General features: G+C 35.2%; 1 pseudogene; it reads right to left on the bottom strand.

The window, feature by feature from the left end:
- Positions 1–2731: 2731 nt before the first annotated feature.
- LOC127900813 (pre-mRNA-splicing factor cwc22-like) lies at positions 2732–18594 on the bottom strand (annotated as a pseudogene).
- Between the last annotated feature and the right edge of the window lie 145 nt (positions 18595–18739).

Here is an 18739-nt window from a genome sequence, read left to right as displayed (position 1 = left end):
AGATCGGTGGTCCCCTTCATGATTCATCATCTTCATGATCTTCCAACTTGGTTCGCTTAACACTTTTTTGTACTAGTATGATTTCAGAACCTATATAAATTTCTTTCAGAACTTATAAATTTCTTATTGGCTTTATGACTTTTTGTACTAGTGACTCTTTATTTTGAATTTTTTATTGGCAATATATATATATATATAATTGTATATATTATTGTTGGACCAATTGCAAGAGAGCATTTTAAGTACATACTTATTTTTTCACTTATATTTTTTTTTTAAATTGAAAAGATGAACAAGTTTTAATTGTTTATTTTATTTAAGTATGCTAATTGGGCTTGTAATTATTAATTAATTTATCAATTCTTATATAATTTCATATTATTATAGGTTATAATGTCCCCCCAAATCCCAGCCAAGAAAAACTCTCCTTTCATTCTTTACCAAAGTAGATGGTGATCAATCATCAAATAAGACAAGTTCTCCATGCAATATTGATGCCTCAAGTTCTCCTACGTCTCAAACGCTTGAATTTGAGGAAGTTGATATTCCATCTACTATTGACACCCTTTATTTAGAACATGATCCCGGATTGCGCATTTCAATCAAAACTTATCCCATACATAAAGATGTGCAGAGTTATTGTATATTCTTGCGAGTAAAGTGCGACACAAAATTCAAGAGGAAATTGGGGATGCTAAATTTTATATTTTTGTTGATTAAGCACTTGATGAATCTCATAAAGAGCAAATGGTTATTATTTTAAGATATATTGATTGTGATGAGTTTATTAGAGAGTGTTTCTTTGAAGTTGTGAACATTGATGAAACAAAGGCCTCAACTCTAAAAATGAGATATGTAATGTTCTTGCTCGATACAATCTTTTAATTGAAATTTTAAAGGGTGAAGGGTACGATGGTGCTAGTAATATGGCGGGAGAGTGGAATGGATTACAATCTTTATTTCTTAATGATTATCCATATGTCTATGATGTACATTGCTTTGCTCATTGACTACAACTTGTATTAGTTGCAGTATCTAATACAAGAAGTGCATGAGGTATGCTTATGTTTTTCCAAGTTGAGCTCTATTGTCAACTTTGTTAATGCTTCTTTCAAACGTTATGCTGAATTAAAAGCTACTAAAGAGAAAGAAATTATAGAATTGATAGCTTCAGAAGAGTTTGAGACTGGTACACATGCTAATCAAGTCCGAACTTTACAAAGGGCTGAAGATACTTGTTGGAGCTCACATTTTACTTCAGTTAGTAGACTTATTGAGATGTTTAGTGCAACTCTTGAAGTTCTCAGAAAGATTATTAATGATGGACCTACTCGATATATGTGTGGAGAAGCTAAAGATGCGTATAGAGAGATGACATCCTTCAAGTTTGTATTTATTTTGGTTTTGTTGGATAAAGTTCTTGGAATCTCTGATATTTTTTGCCGAGCACTACAGACAAAATCTTTAGATATCTTGAATGCTTTGAATTATGTCACAAGTACTAAAAGGTTTTTACAAGAATTTCGAGATAATGGTTAGGATGATTTTATTAGAAGTGTGGTATCATTTTGTGGAAAGAATGAAATTACTGTGCATGATATGAGGGTTTGTTATATGGAAGGTACATGATGTTTTTGTCAACAAAAAGATTACGTTACAGTTGAGCATCATTACCACTTTGATATATTTAATGCTATAATAGATTTTTAATTGACAGAGATAAATAGCAGGTTCCTAGAGCAAACTATGGAACTCCTTACTCTAAGCTCAGCTTTAGATCCAATCGGTGAGTTTAAATTATTTGATACAGATCGTATTTGTTGTCTTGCTAAGAAATTTTATTCTCATGATTTCACTGCAAATGAGATTCTTGCTTTGAGACAAGAGTTGGAACATTATAAGTTTGATGTGCTTTCTCATCCACTTTTTCAAAAAGTTACTCACTTTTTGAGTTATGTTGACGATTAATTGAGACAAGAAGCTGCAACACTATTTCTTGATTGATAGACTAATTCATCTAGTGTTGACTCTTCTAGTTTCTGCAGCCACAACGGAGCGTGCATTTTCAGCCATGAGCTTTATCAAGACATCACTTCGTAGTAAGATAGAAAATGAGTTTTTTTTAGATTGTATGGTTGTCTATAGTAAAAGAGAAATTGTAGATACTATTGATTTAGATTCTATAATCGATGAATTCTATTGTTCAAAGTTACGAAAAGTACAACTTTAGTAGTATTTGTTTGAACTAAATTTTTATTTTCAACTTATTAGGTGTTTTTTTTAATTTATGAAATTTTATGTTCACTTTACAATATAATTTTTTTTAAAATTTAGCCCAGAGTACTATAAAGTCCTGGGTCTGCCCCTGGTTAAACCAATTCAATAGAACTTATTCCAACTGTTTTCAATACAATTATTTTGTTTTCAATTGATGAGTGACTTTCGTTTTTGTTTAATTAAATTAAATGAATAAACTATTTTTTACTTAGTGAAATTTTAATATGTATTTATAAGTTTTATACTATTTTTACATGTGTTTGCTTTTTTACAATTTTAATATGCTAATTTACTACTCTTATATTAGTTTACTTTTATACCTCTCATTTACTAGTTTTATGTGCAATTTACAAAATTTACAAATATCACGACATTGATGCTATTATTTTCAATACGGCATTATAGAATTTTCTGGCATACAAATGTCGCAATTTTTAATTTTTATCATTTTCTCTCACATATACTCGCCCAAATTCTCAGTAATACCACCAAGTCTAGTGGATGTGAAGAAGTTGATGGCGAACCCAGTGTTTTTGGGATTGCCCTTTGAAAAAATGGATTTAAATGAGTCTTGCATTTTCAGATCCGTCATGCCAAGATGCTCCGACAGGTTCTGAAAGAGAATCTTCATGAAAATACGGGAAGATAAAGTGGTGTCGTCCTCCGTTCAACAATATAAGCCAAAAAACATGGCAAGGCATAGCATCTGTTCCAGATAATTGTGCAAAAAATTTGGCCACATTACGTGTTCTATTGGTTCCAAGCCGATGAATCATAGAATATTGCTGCACGAAGCATTCCTTAAATTTTTCTTGATAGACTCTGTAATTTATCATGCAAACCGCTGCCCTAATATTCCATAATGCGGAAGGTATGTTCTCTCATGACTGCAATACTCGAGAAGCATAGCACACTACTCCATCTCTTGATCTGCCTCCAGTTTTATTTTCAGTGGTTTGTGTATAGCCTCTTCAAAATCTACACAGGACATAATTGTAAGAAAATTCTTCCTTCGAAGATTTGCAAGGCTTGTTTCTGTTTCATTTTTTTCCTTTTTCTCCTCATCATCTACTTCTTCTTTGGATTCATCCTCAATGAGGACACTGAGGAAGCTTTTATAATAACGTTTTTCATTGTTTAAAAGTTCAGATCGGATTAAAGATATCAATGTTAATATCAGGGTCTATTTCATCTTGAGTCGATACCTCATGTGTCAATTGATCCTCAATTTTGACAAGGTCCACCTCCAAAATAAGAGCAAGGTAGCCTTGGATTTTGGCTTTCCGAACGGCAAGCAGGCCTTCAATCAAAATCTGAACTCGTTTATCTGTCTCTCCTTCACGTAGAGTCCCACAAAACCACTCATAAGCACCATGAAGCCCTTTTGGGGAAAGATCCTGAAGCATTAATCCGCACTCTTTAACAAAGCCAATAGTATACTTCGACACTATCGTTATTCGTTTGTAGGATTCTCCAGCAAAACCACGAGCAGCTCTAAAGCTATAATGTAATGGGTCCCGTGTTTGAAATGTTGTTGATGTGTTTGGCAGATAAGAAAATGATAGAAAAAGAAAGAAAATAACAGAGAAGATACTAGAATCAATGACTTTATATTCAATCAACGTTACCCAAAATGATTACAAGAGCTGGTTTATATAGTAGCTTAAAAGAATCTTTCTAACTGATTAATGAAGCTACTGGAATCTGTTTTACAACTAAACGAGTTTGTTATAAAAGAGGCTAACATGTATAATGAACTTGACACGTCAGCTGCTGAGTTAGAATCACCTGCTCTGTTGTTTATACAGCTAACAGTGCTCTCATCATTTCTACTCACATATGCTAACATCCCCCCTCAAGCTGAACTGTGTAGGAAATATGTTCAGCTTGCTTCTAAGATAATTGAATTGTTCATAAGTCAAAGCTTTTGTGAATATGTCTGTTGTCTGGTCTTCACTAGGAACATAGTTAATTTTGATTTGATTAACTTGTACCTTTTCTTGAATGAAGTGTATATCTAGTTCAATGTGTTTTGTCTTGGCATGATATACTGGATTCACAGCCAAAGATATTGCTCCCTGATTGTCACACCACATGTTAGATGTGTGATCAATTTTGATCTTCAACTCAGCAAGTAACCCTTTTATCCACATAACTTCAGTTGTTGCAAGAGCTAAGGCTCTGTATTCTGACTATGTACTTGACCTGGAAACAACATGTTGCTTCTTTGAAGACCATGATACAGGGTTAGGTCCAAGGAACACAGCATACCCTGCTACTGACTTTCGATCATCTCTGTCACAAGCCCAATCAGAGTCGCTGAAACAGTTTATTTGCATATGCTGACTTCCAGTTGATTGAAGTTGTAAACCATAGTGAATTGTTCCCTTCAAATATCTAAGTATCCTCTTAGATGCTTGCCAATGTTCTTCTATTGGCGCTGAGAGGAATTGACTCAATTTATTAACTGAAAAAGCTAATTTTGGCCTGGTTAAAGTCACATACTGCAAAGCCCCCACAACACTCCTATACTAAGAAGCATTTGAAATAATAGCTCATGAGTTTTTAACAAGTGAATGAGATGTGGTCATGGGAGTTGGTACTGGACTACAAGTGATCATTTCACGCTTGTTTAGTAAATCAATTATGTATTTGCTCTGAGATAATTGAAGGGATGTCTTACTTCTAGTGACCTCTATGCCAAGAAAATAGCTAAGCTCTCCTAAGTCTTTAAAAGCAAAAGTAGCTTGATTATTTGAGATCACTTTCAACACACTATGAGGATTAGAACATGTAATGATAATGTCATCAACATAGACTAAGACCAGTAGAATATCACATGCATCCCATCTGTAAAATAGTAAGGAATATGACTTTGAATGATCAAAATGCCACTGAGATGTCATAGCACTTCCGAACCTGTTAAACCATGCCCTTAGAGCTTGCTTGAGACCATACAGTGCCTTTTTCAATTTGCATACATGATGAGGCTTTGCTGGATCCACAAAACCTTCTAGTTAGGCCATATATACATCTTCAACAAGAATGTCATTGAGAAAGGTATTATTAACATCAACTTGCCTTATCATTCAGTTGTTCCACTGCTAAACTCAATACCACTCTCACTATTGAAGCCTTAACTACTAGGCTGAAAGTTTCACTATAATCTATCCCAAATGTTTGATGAAACTCATTTGCAACAAGTCTTGCCTTATACCTTGAGATTGACCCATCTGAATTGTATTTAATTCTGAAAATCCATTTATTTCCTACTACTTTGACAAGAGCTATAGGAACAACTAGATCCCAAGTTTGATTGGCCTGAAGAGCCTTAAACTCTTCCTGCATAGCACTTAACTATTTTGGATCTTGCAGTGCTTGAGCTACTGAGTTAGGTTTAGATGGATGTGCTAAAAGTGCAGTGATGTATGTTTTGGGTTTGAAAATTCCAGCTTTAGACCTTGTAATCATATGATGACCAAGTAGCTGAAAATTAGGTAACTGATGGGCAGGAGCAAAAGGTACTGGAAGGTTTGAGTGGGATGAATTTTTTGACTGTTGATAGGAAAAATTTGGTGAATTGTGATATGATGAAAAGGAAGATAAATGATGTTGAGATAAAGGTGAATTATAAGATGTGGAGTTGCCAGAAACTTATTGTGATAAATGTGGAGATAAAGCAGGAACTTCTGTTGTTAAAGGAGGTACTAAGAGAACTTGTATAAAGGGAGTGGACTCTATATTGTTTGAACTTGAAGAACAAGACATTGAAATAGAAGAAAAATCAACACCTGGCTTGTATGGAAAAGAGTTTTCATTAAAGGCTACATGATTGGATATATATACCCTTCCTGAAGAGTGTAAACATTGATAGCCCTTATAGTTTGGACTGTATCCTATGAAGATGCATCTACCAGTCCTAAATTCAAGCTTATGTTTTTTATAAGGTCTAAGATAAGGGTAACAAGCACAACCAAAAACTCTGAGAAATGAGTAATCTGGAGTTTGATGAAAGAGTTTGAAATAGGGTGAGACATTACTCAAAACTGGAGTTGGTAAGTTGTTTATGAGAAATACAGCAATATGAAAGGCATTCCACCAAAAGGTGAGTGGCAAATTTGATTGAGCTAATAAGGTGAGACCAATGTCAACAATGTGCCTTGTTTTCTCTCTATTTTACCATTTTGATGGTGAATGTGAGGACATGGGTGTCTGAAATATATACCAGAGGTTGTTAATAATGAAGAGAATGATCTGAATTCCCCTCCCCAGTCTGTTTGGACAGTCTTAATGCTTTTCTCAAGATGTTTCTCAATAAAGTTTTTGAAATCAGTGAAAACTTGTAATTAATCAGACTTGACTTTTAAAGGGAAAATCCAAGTAAACCTACTGTAATCATCTAAATTGACAAGTAATAATTGTAGCCTTGAGTAGAAGTGATGTGTGAAGGACTCTAGATATCAGCATATAACAATTGCAGAGGTGCTGTTGTTTTGGTACTGACAAAATCAAAATGTTTAAGATGATTCTTGCCAAACTGACAGGCATCACATAAGGTAATTTTTGGAGTTTTATTAATTCCAGCAAACAAATTACAAGTCTTAATGACAGTTTGAAGTGTATGTGAGGCTAGATGTCCTAGTCTCTTGTGAAGTAAAACATCAACTGATGATACAGACATTGTTAAAGCTGCTGGATTACATGATTAAAAAGGAAATAGACTAGATTTGACTAAGCTAGAGAGAGTAGCAAACATTGTCACATGTTTATTTATTTGACTATGACACCAAGAAACTTGACAGATTTTGTATCTGATACAAGCCTTCAGTAGCTACTCCCTTAAGCAGCAGAGTTCATGTTGTCTTGACCTTAATGAAATAAAAGGTTCTAAAAAATTCAACAATAACATTGTTATCAGCTAAAAGTTGAGAAACGCTTAATAAATTCTTGGTGATGTTTGGAACATGCAAGATATTATTCAGAAGTAAAGGTTCAGTTGTCAGTGTATCAAGCACTGCAGATCTAATATGTTTAATTTTTAATGCATTTCCACTTCCAACAAGAAGTGATTCTGCGCCACAATAAGGTTGTATATTAAAGAGTTTACCTGAGTCAATTGTGATGTGAGTAGAGGCTCCATTATCTATGTACCAAGATGGATCTTCCACAGTCTCAGGGGAAGGAGCCATATGAAAATTTGTTGATGACTGGAACTGAGAAGCATTATTTGTTCCATTGAAGCAATTAAAAGCTACTGGATGATCAGGACCAGAGTTGTGAGAGTCATAGGAGGAGGATTGAGAGTTTGCAACAGCAATGTCAGAATTTTGATAAGTAACGTGACCTTGAAAGCCACTTTAAAAACCATAACCCCTTGGTGATCTAGCACATTAACCATTATTATTTCTTCCAAAGCCATTAAAAGGTCTTGGAGCAAAATTATTTGGAACGAAGCCTCTGCAATAATTTCCAAATCCATGCCTGAAATTACCTTTACCGAAATTCCTTTGAAGTACAAATGCAAGATTGAATCTGTTTTTGCATTTTACAGCACCATGACCTGGTATGAAACAAATTTGGCACACTATATTTGACTCATGATTGACATTATTTCCTCATTGATTAAAATTACCAAAACCTCCATTTCTTCTCAGAAAACCAGAGTTGCCATATCCACCTCTTGGAGGATTTTGATTATTTTAAGCAATGTTAACAGAGAGATTATGAATCACATCAGCACTGATCTTCCATTTCTTTTGCTCAATCCTCATTTCATGACTTAATAGCAGTGAGTACAATTCATCAAGACTCAGTGCATCACTTCTAGCAAGCAAAATAGTAACAAGTGACTCATAATCCTGAAAGTCTAAGCCAGTTATAATCCTGAAAGTCTAAGCCAGTTAAAATATATGTAATCAGATCATTGTGTTCAACAGGCCTTCCAGCAATAGCTAAACTATCAGCAAGACGTTTCATCTTAGAAAAATAAGCATTCATTGACATAGATCCTTTCTCAGAGGTTTGTAATTGCATTTTTAGTGGCACAATTCTTGCCTGAGTCTGAGAGATAAACATGCGTGTGAGAGTTTCCCAAAGTTCTTGAGAGGAAACACATTGAATCACTGAGGTAAGTAGATTTTCTTGAATAGATGAGAACATCCAGCTCAAAAGTAATTGATCAATTCTAATATACACAGCAAATGCAGGGTTTTCAGTTCTAGATCTAGAATCACCTTGTGCTGAGCTTGAAGCTTCACTGAATTGATCGAGATACTGACTAGTACGTGGATTAGTTCTATTGATGAAACTTTCCAAACCGTTCCCTTTAATTGAAGCCAGAATTTGATTCCTCCATACCATGAAGTTGTTGTGATCCAAGTTGATCGGAGTAACAAAATTATAGGAATGTGAACTTTGATTTGAGTTAGCCATGGGCTCTGATACCATGTTTGAAATGTTGTTGATGTGTTTGGCAGATAAGAAAATGATAGAAAGAGAAAGAAAATAACAAAGAAGATATTAGAATCAATGACTTTATATTCAATCAATGTTACCTAAAATGATTACAAGAGCTGGTTTATATAGTAGCTTAAAGGAATCATTCTAACTTATTAATGAAGCTACTGGAATCTGTTTTACAACTAAATGAGTTTGTTACAAAAGAGGCCAACATGTATAATGAACTTGACACGTCAGCTGCTGCGCTAGAATCACCTGCTCTGTTGTTTATATAGCTAACAATGCTCTTATAATTTCTACTCACATATGCTAACACCCTGTGTTGGTTCATTAGATGTGCTATAAATTTAATTGTGCCTACCAATTGTGTTATTACAATAAGCTCGTTTCTTAAGACGAAAAAATAGTCTTTTCAATAAAAGTTCACCCACTACATGGAATTTCGTGCTTAAAACAGACACCAAATCGGCAAACACAGAATAGGCCTCTTCTTCGAATCAAAATGTTCAGGAAATATATTCTTGACGTTAGAATCACTTACCTTGTTAACAAGCCCGTTGATACTCTTACGGATGATGCATCAGTATTCGTGGCATGACCTTCTTTCCTCTTACTTTTACCGGCCATTACCAATTCCGAAACCCTGTTCTAGTTCAACTCCCACGAGAGTTAACAGAGTGGGACTATTAACACCCATGTAATTTTCTTTTCAAACCCCTTTTATGTCAAAAGTAGAATTTCTAAAATATTCTTTTCCATCTTTTCCACTTCTTTCTTATTCAAAATGAAAAAAAAACAATTTCTTAAAAACAACTCCAATCATGGATTTTTCTTTTTATAAATTTTTGAATTATTAAATCATATATTTAATAATTAGAAAGATGAAAATGCAGAAGTATTTATGAGAAAACAAAAAATGTAAAAGATTAGTTGCACAGTGTAAAGAGTTAGAAAGAAAAATTTATTGATATATAATTAGATTTATTTTATCCTTTAATATAATTGTAATAGGAGAGGGATTTTATAAGAATTATCGACGGGTGCCGATAGTTAAACTTGAATTAATATTATCAATTCGAATGCAAATAATTTGAGGGAAAAAAATTATAAATATGTGGATGTCTGAACGAAAATAAAATGTTGACACAACTAAAAGGGAAAAAAATGAATTCCAATACATTATTTTTTATCTTTTAATATAATGACAATTTTCATTTTCGTCTACCGACCACTTGTTTTAAAATTTTTATTAGCAATTTCTTTCAGCAAGATGGTTAAAATCTAATGGATGAAATTGGCATATTAAGAGTTACATCAAATGTAAATAATAGAGTGGAGTGAATGTAAGCCATTTAAAAGAAACAAGGACCCCGACATCTTTATATTGTTTCTCTATATGATTGAAATCAGAATATTTATTTTTCACTGGGGAATATGCCGCTTCAAAAGTAGTTTCAGGTTCTTTTTTAAAATCTGTGAGAGAGCAGTAGATTGATGTAACTCTTAATTTATACAAAATGAGTAACAAGTGGATCATAAGTTGAATTGTATTACTATTATGGGTTGTCGCAAGATCCAAAATTAAAATAATAAAATTTCACATTGACACTTAAAACATAACAACATCGGAATTCTATTTCAACTATGCGGCAGCTAAATTACATTAAATGTAACTTACATTAATTCATAAGTAGCTTCTTATGACTTTAATTGTTTAGTTGAAAGCAATTTAGCCATGCACCAAAAAAAAAAAAGATTACTTATGGGTTGATGTAACTTTATGAATTAGAAACGAAAACGAGACGGGAAATATATGCAAGATTAATTGCTTGACCCTTTCACAACTTCAATTGAACTTGCTCCTAGCTTTTAGAATTTCTCTATTTTATCTCCCATGTTAGGAAATTGATGGGTGAAGAAGACAAGCAGCTAAAATGAAATTGGAAGAAAAATAAAGAACAAGCACAAAAAAAAAGGACACCAGGAAATTACGTGGTTCGGCTTTTAGCCTACGTCCACGGGCAAAAATAGAAGGAAAAAATTTTACTAGTGAAAATGAGTTACAAGTATTGTAGTATTTTAGCTCACTTCTCAAAACCCCAATACACCCAAACTCTCAAAACACTAAAACAAGAGCCTTATTATTTAAGCTCTACAAAATTCTCTACTCTCTTAAACGCAGGAATTGCTTCTCACAAAAACTGAATGAATTTGCTCCTTCTCTTCGTTTCTATTTATAGAGAAAATCTGGGTACTATTTATCAATTATATATTATTTTTATTATTTTATTAATTTTTTCTTTTTGCCCTTTTTCGGCCCAGCACCCATTTTGTCCTTCTTTCTCCATTTTTTTTCTCCTAGTCAAAGACGGAAGTAATGCTTTCATCTTCAAAATGGACGGGCCCACCTTCTAGAAGGGTGGTGCCCACATGCCATTTTTGTCATTCTCCCACTTGGAGATTTGATTGCGAGCCAATCATATCTCCACATCATACTTTCTACTTCGCTATTGTCATGTTGCCTACGTTTCTACTAGGCCACAAGAGAATCTACTCTATACAAACTTATCAGTAGTTATCGGCATAGTCAAAACATCTGCTAGGTTCTCTTTCGTATGAATTTTCTGTAAATCCACACTTCTGTCTTCCACTACTTCTCGAACGAAGTGATATTGTACCCCTATGTGCTTTGTCCTGGAATGAAATATTGGATTCCTTGCAATATGCAAGGCACTCTGACTGTCACAATACACAGAAATTTTCTCTTATTTGTGCCTGAGCTCCTCCAATAACCTTTTGTATCTAGATAGTTTCCTTACAAACTTGTGTAGCGACCATGTATTCTGGTTCTGTTGTAAATAAAGCCACAACGGTCTGCATTTTCAAAACTCAGCTTACAGCTTACAGCTGCTCCCGCAAGTGTAAACACAGAGCCAGTATTGTATTTTCTCTTATCAAGGTCTCCTGCAAAATCTGAATCCACATAGCCCCTGACAGTAAACTCTGATCCTCCATAACATAATGCAACATCAGAGATTCCTCTGATATATCTCATAATCCTCTTTACAGCTATCTAATGCTCTCCACCAGGATTCGCCATGTATCGACTGACTGCTCCCACTGCTTGTGCAATATCTAGTATAGTACATATCATAATGAACATCAAACTTCCCACTACTGATGCATACGATACTCAAGACATCTCATTCCTCTCTGCTTCATTGCTAGGATACATACTTGAGGATAATTTGAAATTAACAGGAAGTGGGGTAGAAATTGGCTTACAATCGTGCATGTTGAAGCGTTGCAAGATTTTCTTTAAGTAGTTCTTCTGAGAAAGCCAAATCTTCTTGTTATTTCTGTCTCGGTGAATTTGCATCCCTAGAATCTTGTTTACTAGTCCCAAGTCCTTCATTTCAAACTCTCTAGCCAATTGTGCCTTCAATTCTTAGACTCGATCTTTGTCAGGGCCTGCTACCAACATGTTATCCACATATAACAGTAAAATAATGAAATCATTATCTTCAAACTTCTTGTAATATGCACAATGGTCTGAACTGAGTCTGTTGTATCCAAGGCTCATGATGAAGGAATCAAATCTCTTAAACCAATACCTCAGCGCCTGTTTGAGACCGTATAGAGATTTGTTCAACCTATAAACCAAGTTTTCCTTTCCCTTTTCGGTAAAATCTTCTGGTTGGAGCATATAAATTTTTTCTTCAAGTTCTCCATGAAGAAATACAGTTTTCACATCTAACTGCTCTAGATGTAGGTCAAATGTAGCACACATTGTCAAGACTACTCTGACTGTTGTGGGTCGAACCACCGGAGAAAATATTTCGTTAAAGTCAATACCTTCTTTCTGAGCATATCCTTTCACCACCAATCTTGCACGATACCGCTCCACTTGATCATTGCCATCACGTTTGATCTTGTAGACCTATTTGTTTCCAATGGCTTTTCTTCCATGTGGTAGTGGTACAAGTTCTTATGTCTTATTCTTGTGTAGAGCTTCAATTTCTTCATGCATTGCTGTCATCCATAAAGCAATATCTGGACTGTTTAAAACTTCATAAAAAGTTGATGGCTCTTCATCTTATGTTAGAAGACAGTATGCAATATTAATCTCTGTAACATACTCTGAGTGCCACGCCGGCGGTCGTCTCTCACGAGTTGATCGATGAACTTCTGGAACCTCAGACTCGACTGATTCTTGTTGCTCGTGCTCTGGTTCTGCTTCAGAAGAATCTGAATCTTCTCCCCCCAAATTATTTTTTATATATACCGGTACAGTCTCTGACTTTTCTTTTACAATGTTATCATCCACATCTCTCTTTTGCAGTTGATCTTCTACAAATATAACATCTTTGCTGATGACGATCTTGTGGACAGTGGGGTCCTATAGACGATACCCCTTTACTCCATCAGTATATCCTAAGAAGATATATTTTCTAGATTTTGGATCCAACTTTGCTCTTTCTTGGACATTGTACATCACGTACATAGGACATCCAAATGCATATAGGTATGAGTAATCAATTGGTTTTCCAGTCCACATCCTCATCGCTGTCTTCAGCCCAATTGCTGTAGATGGCGATCGATTTACTATATAACATATAGTTTTGGCTGCTTCTGCCCAAAATGAATTGGGTAGACCAGCAGTCCTCAACATAGCTTTTATTCTTTATGTAAGAGTTCTGTTCATCCGCTCTGTCACTCCGCTTTGTTGAAGAGTGTATGCTACCGTGAACTGCCTCTGAATACCTTCTTGCTTACAGAAAGTAAAAAACTCGCCGTCTGTATACTATCCACCATTATCCGTCCTCAAGCACTTGATCTTTTTGCCGAATTCAAGTTCCACCTGCGCTTTGTATTCTTTAAACACTGGAAATACATTTGACTTTTTCTTAATTGGATACACCCAACATCTCCTGGAATAATCGTCAATTAAAGTCACCATGTACTTTGCACCTCCCATGGACATATCCGGTGATTCCCAAACATCATAATGAATCAAGTCTAGAATGCATTTACTTCTAGCAATAGATCTACTGAACTTTAATCTATGCTACTTATTTGTAACACAATGCTCGCAAAATGGTAAACTTACTGATTTGAGCCCCGGAAGTAATTTTCGCTCAGAGGGAATCTTCAAACCTTGTTCCGATATGTGGCCAAGTTTGAGGTGCCATATCATCGTTGATTATTCTCCATTTGACGCGACACACGTATCATCCTCCTGTAGTGTTTCTCCTTTAAGCATGAATAGATTAACACCGATCTTTTCTACCTTCATCAATACAAGTGCGCATTTAACAATCTTTATAATTACATTCTCCACATGAGTTTTGTACCAATGACTATCCATTTGTCCTAAAGATAATAGATTTTTCTTCAGGCCGTTGACATGTCGTACCTCCCCAATTGTGCGAATTGTACCATCAAACATTTTTATTTTGATAGTACCAATACCATCGATCTTTAAGGCATGATCATTACCCATATATACAAATCCTCATGAGATAGGTTCATATGTGTAGAACAACTCTCTCCGAGAGGTCATGTGCCAGGTAGCTCCTGAGTCTATAAGTCAGACATCAAATAGTCATTTTCTGCCTTCTGAAACAGTTGTTGCCTCATTGTAGAGAATTTCGCCATCATCTGAGGTACTTCCTACACACCCCTGAGCATTTGATGACTCAGGTTCTTTGCCCCTTTTTTCTTCTAGTTACTCCAACATTCTTTCTTGACGTACTATTTGCCACAGTTGTAGCATTTAATATTCTTCTTACTTCTGGATTTTTATCTACCATGATTGTGACTCCCACTGGGGCCACGTTCCGTTGATCTCCCTCTCGTCACTGATAGAGCCTCTGCTTGCTGCGAACTTACTTGTCTGTTTTCCTTATTTTTCTGCCTGCTCTCTTCATTTAATACGGAGGCTGCAACATCATCGAAAACCAAACTGTCCGCTGGATTGTTGTTTTTTAGGTTGATGATAAGTTGATTATACGAATCTGGTAGACTTTGAAGTAGAAGCTCTGCACGTTCATTTTCCTCTATATTATAACCCAACGTTGTAAGTTATGAAAATAAAGTTTTTAAGGTGTTGATGTGATCAGTCATCGTTGTAGATTCTGCCATTCGAAGAGTATAGAGTTTCATCTTCAAGAAAATTTTGTTGTGTAGTAACTTAGCCTCATACAATTTTGTGAGAGAATCTCATATTTCCTTCGCTGTATTTTTCTCTGCCATACTGGATAATACTCTATCCGCAAGTGCCAAATGTAGATAAAAAATGGCATTGCCATCTATCTCGTTCTACTTGTCATCAGTTATCTCCATGGGCCTTTCTCCAATTGCTGCCAAGCAATTATTTTTCCTCAATACAACTTTCATCTTCATTTTCCACAATGAAAAATTATTCTCGTTGAACTTCTCAATTTCATACTTTGTCGCTATTTTGTTGATAAATATTGTACACAAACTAGTGTATCACCTCGAATAGTTGTGAGTATGTATGAGAATGCACACCAGGAAAGTTCCCATGAAAGACTGGAGGGTCACAATGGTCTCACTTAAAACCCATACTCCTTAAGCTTTTATCATCTTTGTGACAGAAACTTTCTAGACATGTACAAAACCACACAGTTGCTTTACTCACACCACTATTCCCTGCTTTGCATCGCCAATACTAGGATCGCTCCCACCGTTTCACGTGAATAGTGCCGTATACGTGAACAGTACCCGACTCCAACAAATACAACCAACATCTCTGATACCATTGTTAGGAAATTGTTGGGTGAAGAAGACACGCATCTAAAATGAAATTGGAAGAAAAATAAAGAACAAGCACAAAAAAAAGAGGACACCAGGAAATTACGTGGTTCGGCTTTTAGCCTACGTCCACAGGCGAAACCAGAAGGAAAATATTTTACTAGTGAAAAGGAGTTACAAGTATTGTAGTATTTTAGCTCACTTCCCAAAACCTCAATGCACCCAAACTCTCAAAACACTAAAACAAGTGCTTTATTATTTAAGCTCTACAAAATTCTTTGCTCTCTTAAATGCAAGGAATTGCTTCTCACAGAAACTGAATGAATTTGCTCATTCTCTTCGTTTCTATTTATAAAGAAAATCTGAGTACTATTCATCAATTACATATTATTTTTATTATTTCATTAATTTTTTTCTTTGCCCTTTTCGGCCTGGCACCTATTTTGTCCTTCTTTCTCCATTTTTTCTTTTCTCCCAGTCAAATATGGAAGTAATGCTTTCATCTTCAAAATGGGCGGGCCCACCTTCTAGAAGGGTGGTGCCCACATGCCATTTTTGTCATCCCATAGTTCCTTATCTTTTTCTATACATTTTCTCAACTTCATTTTTATATTCATTTTTTCTGATTAAATAAAAAAAAGGCCATTCCTTTTCTTTGTTCTGCATAATTTTTCTACTTCATTCTGCTAATCAACTCCTTTTGTTTCCTATAAAAAAAAGGTAAAATGTTTATCATTGGAGAGGCCATTCTAAGAGTCACCGTCGAGATGTTGGTTGAAAAGTTGGCTTCGGAGGTGATTCAACTATTTGCACGCCAAGAATAGATTGAAGTTAGTCTTAAGAAATGGGAGGAGCTATTGGTGATGATCAAGGTGGTCCTGGATGATGCCGAGGAGAAGCAGATAACAAAGCCATTGGTGAAGATGTAGTTTTGCAAACTCCAAAACTTGGCTTATAATGCAGAAGACATGTTGGATGAGTTTGTAACTGAAGCTTTCCGAAGGAAGTTGTTGTTGCGGAAGCGCGGGTTGAATACTTACTAATATTCTGGCGACTGTGAGTTTTGAAAAAATATAAATGTGACAAATAAATGCAAAGAAAGTAGGACACAATAATTTACGTGGTTCAGCGTAATGCCTACGTTCACGGGCAAAGACTAAACGATAATTTTACTAACAAATTAGCATTTACAAAAGAGGAAAAAACACTCAAAACCTATAACCCCAACACACTCAATTGAATCCTCACTAAAATACTCAGGAGGAAGCTCTCTCAACTCTCTTAAATTGGTTCACTTGCAATTACTCTCAACTCTCTCAATTGGGATGGTTTTAAAGCTCTTTCTCTCTTCTCTATTTATAGGCAAGTAATGCTTACCTACCGCTTTCTAATTTGGCTACAAATTGCCAAATTGCCAAATTGAATTTAGAATGAAAAATCAACTTTGGTGGCCACCAAAAACTTCATGCAAGCATGGCTTCATCTTGTCAAATATTTGTGCCACTAGCCTCCAATTTGGCAAGCCAAATTCTCCACCTCGGCGAAATTTTTTTAAATTTAAGATAACTATCAGCAAACCATCCGCTACTCTCTACCTTCTCCGACTACTTTCAAACTTACAGGATATTGATCAAGTTTAGACAATGCTCAAATTTTAGCTCGCTGTCACCACCTTGGTCAACATATCTAAGGGATTCTCTGCAACCATGATTTTGTAAAGAACAACCTTTCCCTCATCAATAATTTCTTGCATAAAGTGAATAGCACTTTGACTGTCGCAATACACATTAATGTGCTCTTGTACCAATCCCAATTTTTCAAGCAAGCCTTATAACCAAATAGCCTCTTTAACAGCCTCTGTAATTTCCATGTACTCAGCCTCTGTGGTCGACAATGCAACTGTCAACTATGGCGTAGACTTCCAATTGATTAGCCCTCCAACAAAAGTAAATACATATTCGGTGGTTGACCATCGTTTGTCTAAATTACCAGCATAATCAGAATCGACATACCCAATCAAACCATGACCAAGTGTATCATCTCGCTCAAACAGTAAACCAATACCACAGTCTTCTGAATGTACCGTAGAATTCATTTCACAGCTTACCAATGTCTTTTACCAAGATTATACATATACATGTTCACTACACCAACTGCAAGTGAAATGTCAGGCATTGTACACACCATTGCATATATCAAGCTACCCACTGCATTTGAATATGGAACTTATAACATGTAGTCTTGTTCTATATCTGTTGAAGGAGATAATTGTGCAAAATGCTTGAAATGAGAAGCCAACGGGGTACTCACAGATTTTGTCTGTTTAGCCATGTCAAACTGTTGTCGTACCTTCTTCAAATATTCTTTCTCAGATAAGCTGACTTTGTCACGAGCTCTATCTCTGCATATCTCCATGCTAAGAATTTTCTTAACTTCACCCAAATCTTTCTTCTCAAATTCTTGATTGAGTTGAGTATTTAACTTCTCAATCTCATCTTTACTTTTAGATACTATTAGCATATCATCAACATGCAAAAGCAAATAAATGAAGGATCCCTTTTGTAGCTTGAAAAATACACACAATGATCAAATTTATTTATTGTGTACTTTTGTATTTTCATAAACCGATCAAATTGCTTATACCACTGCCTCGGAGATTGTTTCAATCTATAAAGAAACTTTGTCAATTTACAAGCGTAATTTTCTTTTTGAGCAACCTTGAATTCATCTGGCTAAGTCATGTAGATTCCCTCTTCCAAATCACCATATAAAAAAATAGTTTTTACATCAAGCTGAACTAATTCAAGATCAAATTATGCAACCATGGCTAGCAAAATTCGAATAGACGAGTGTTTAACAACTGAAGAAAATAACTCATAGTTGTTTATTGCTTCCTTCTGAGTGTAACCCTTTGCTACCAATCTAACATTGTATCGAATTTCATTTTTACGAAGAAATCCTTTTTTTTTCTTTGTATATACACATGTGCACCCATTTGTACCCAATTACTTTCTTTTCCTTGAGCAATGTAACTAAATCACAAGTTCCATTTTTATGAAGAGACTGCATTTCTTCATCCATTGCTAGGGTTGTGCAAATTTTATTGAACTCGCAAGTGCACGAATCTATTGTAGAATAGATTAATGGTGACGAGTGCCGATCCCACGAGGAGGTGGATTTTAATTATATGTAAAATTAATTTTGTATGAGGGTGGTTGGATTTGTG

Source organism: Citrus sinensis, chromosome 3, assembly GCF_022201045.2.
Source record: "Citrus sinensis cultivar Valencia sweet orange chromosome 3, DVS_A1.0, whole genome shotgun sequence".
Classification (NCBI taxonomy): domain Eukaryota; kingdom Viridiplantae; phylum Streptophyta; class Magnoliopsida; order Sapindales; family Rutaceae; genus Citrus; species Citrus sinensis.
Note: the sequence above shows the minus strand (reverse complement) of the source record. Positions and strands in the feature narration are given on the sequence as shown.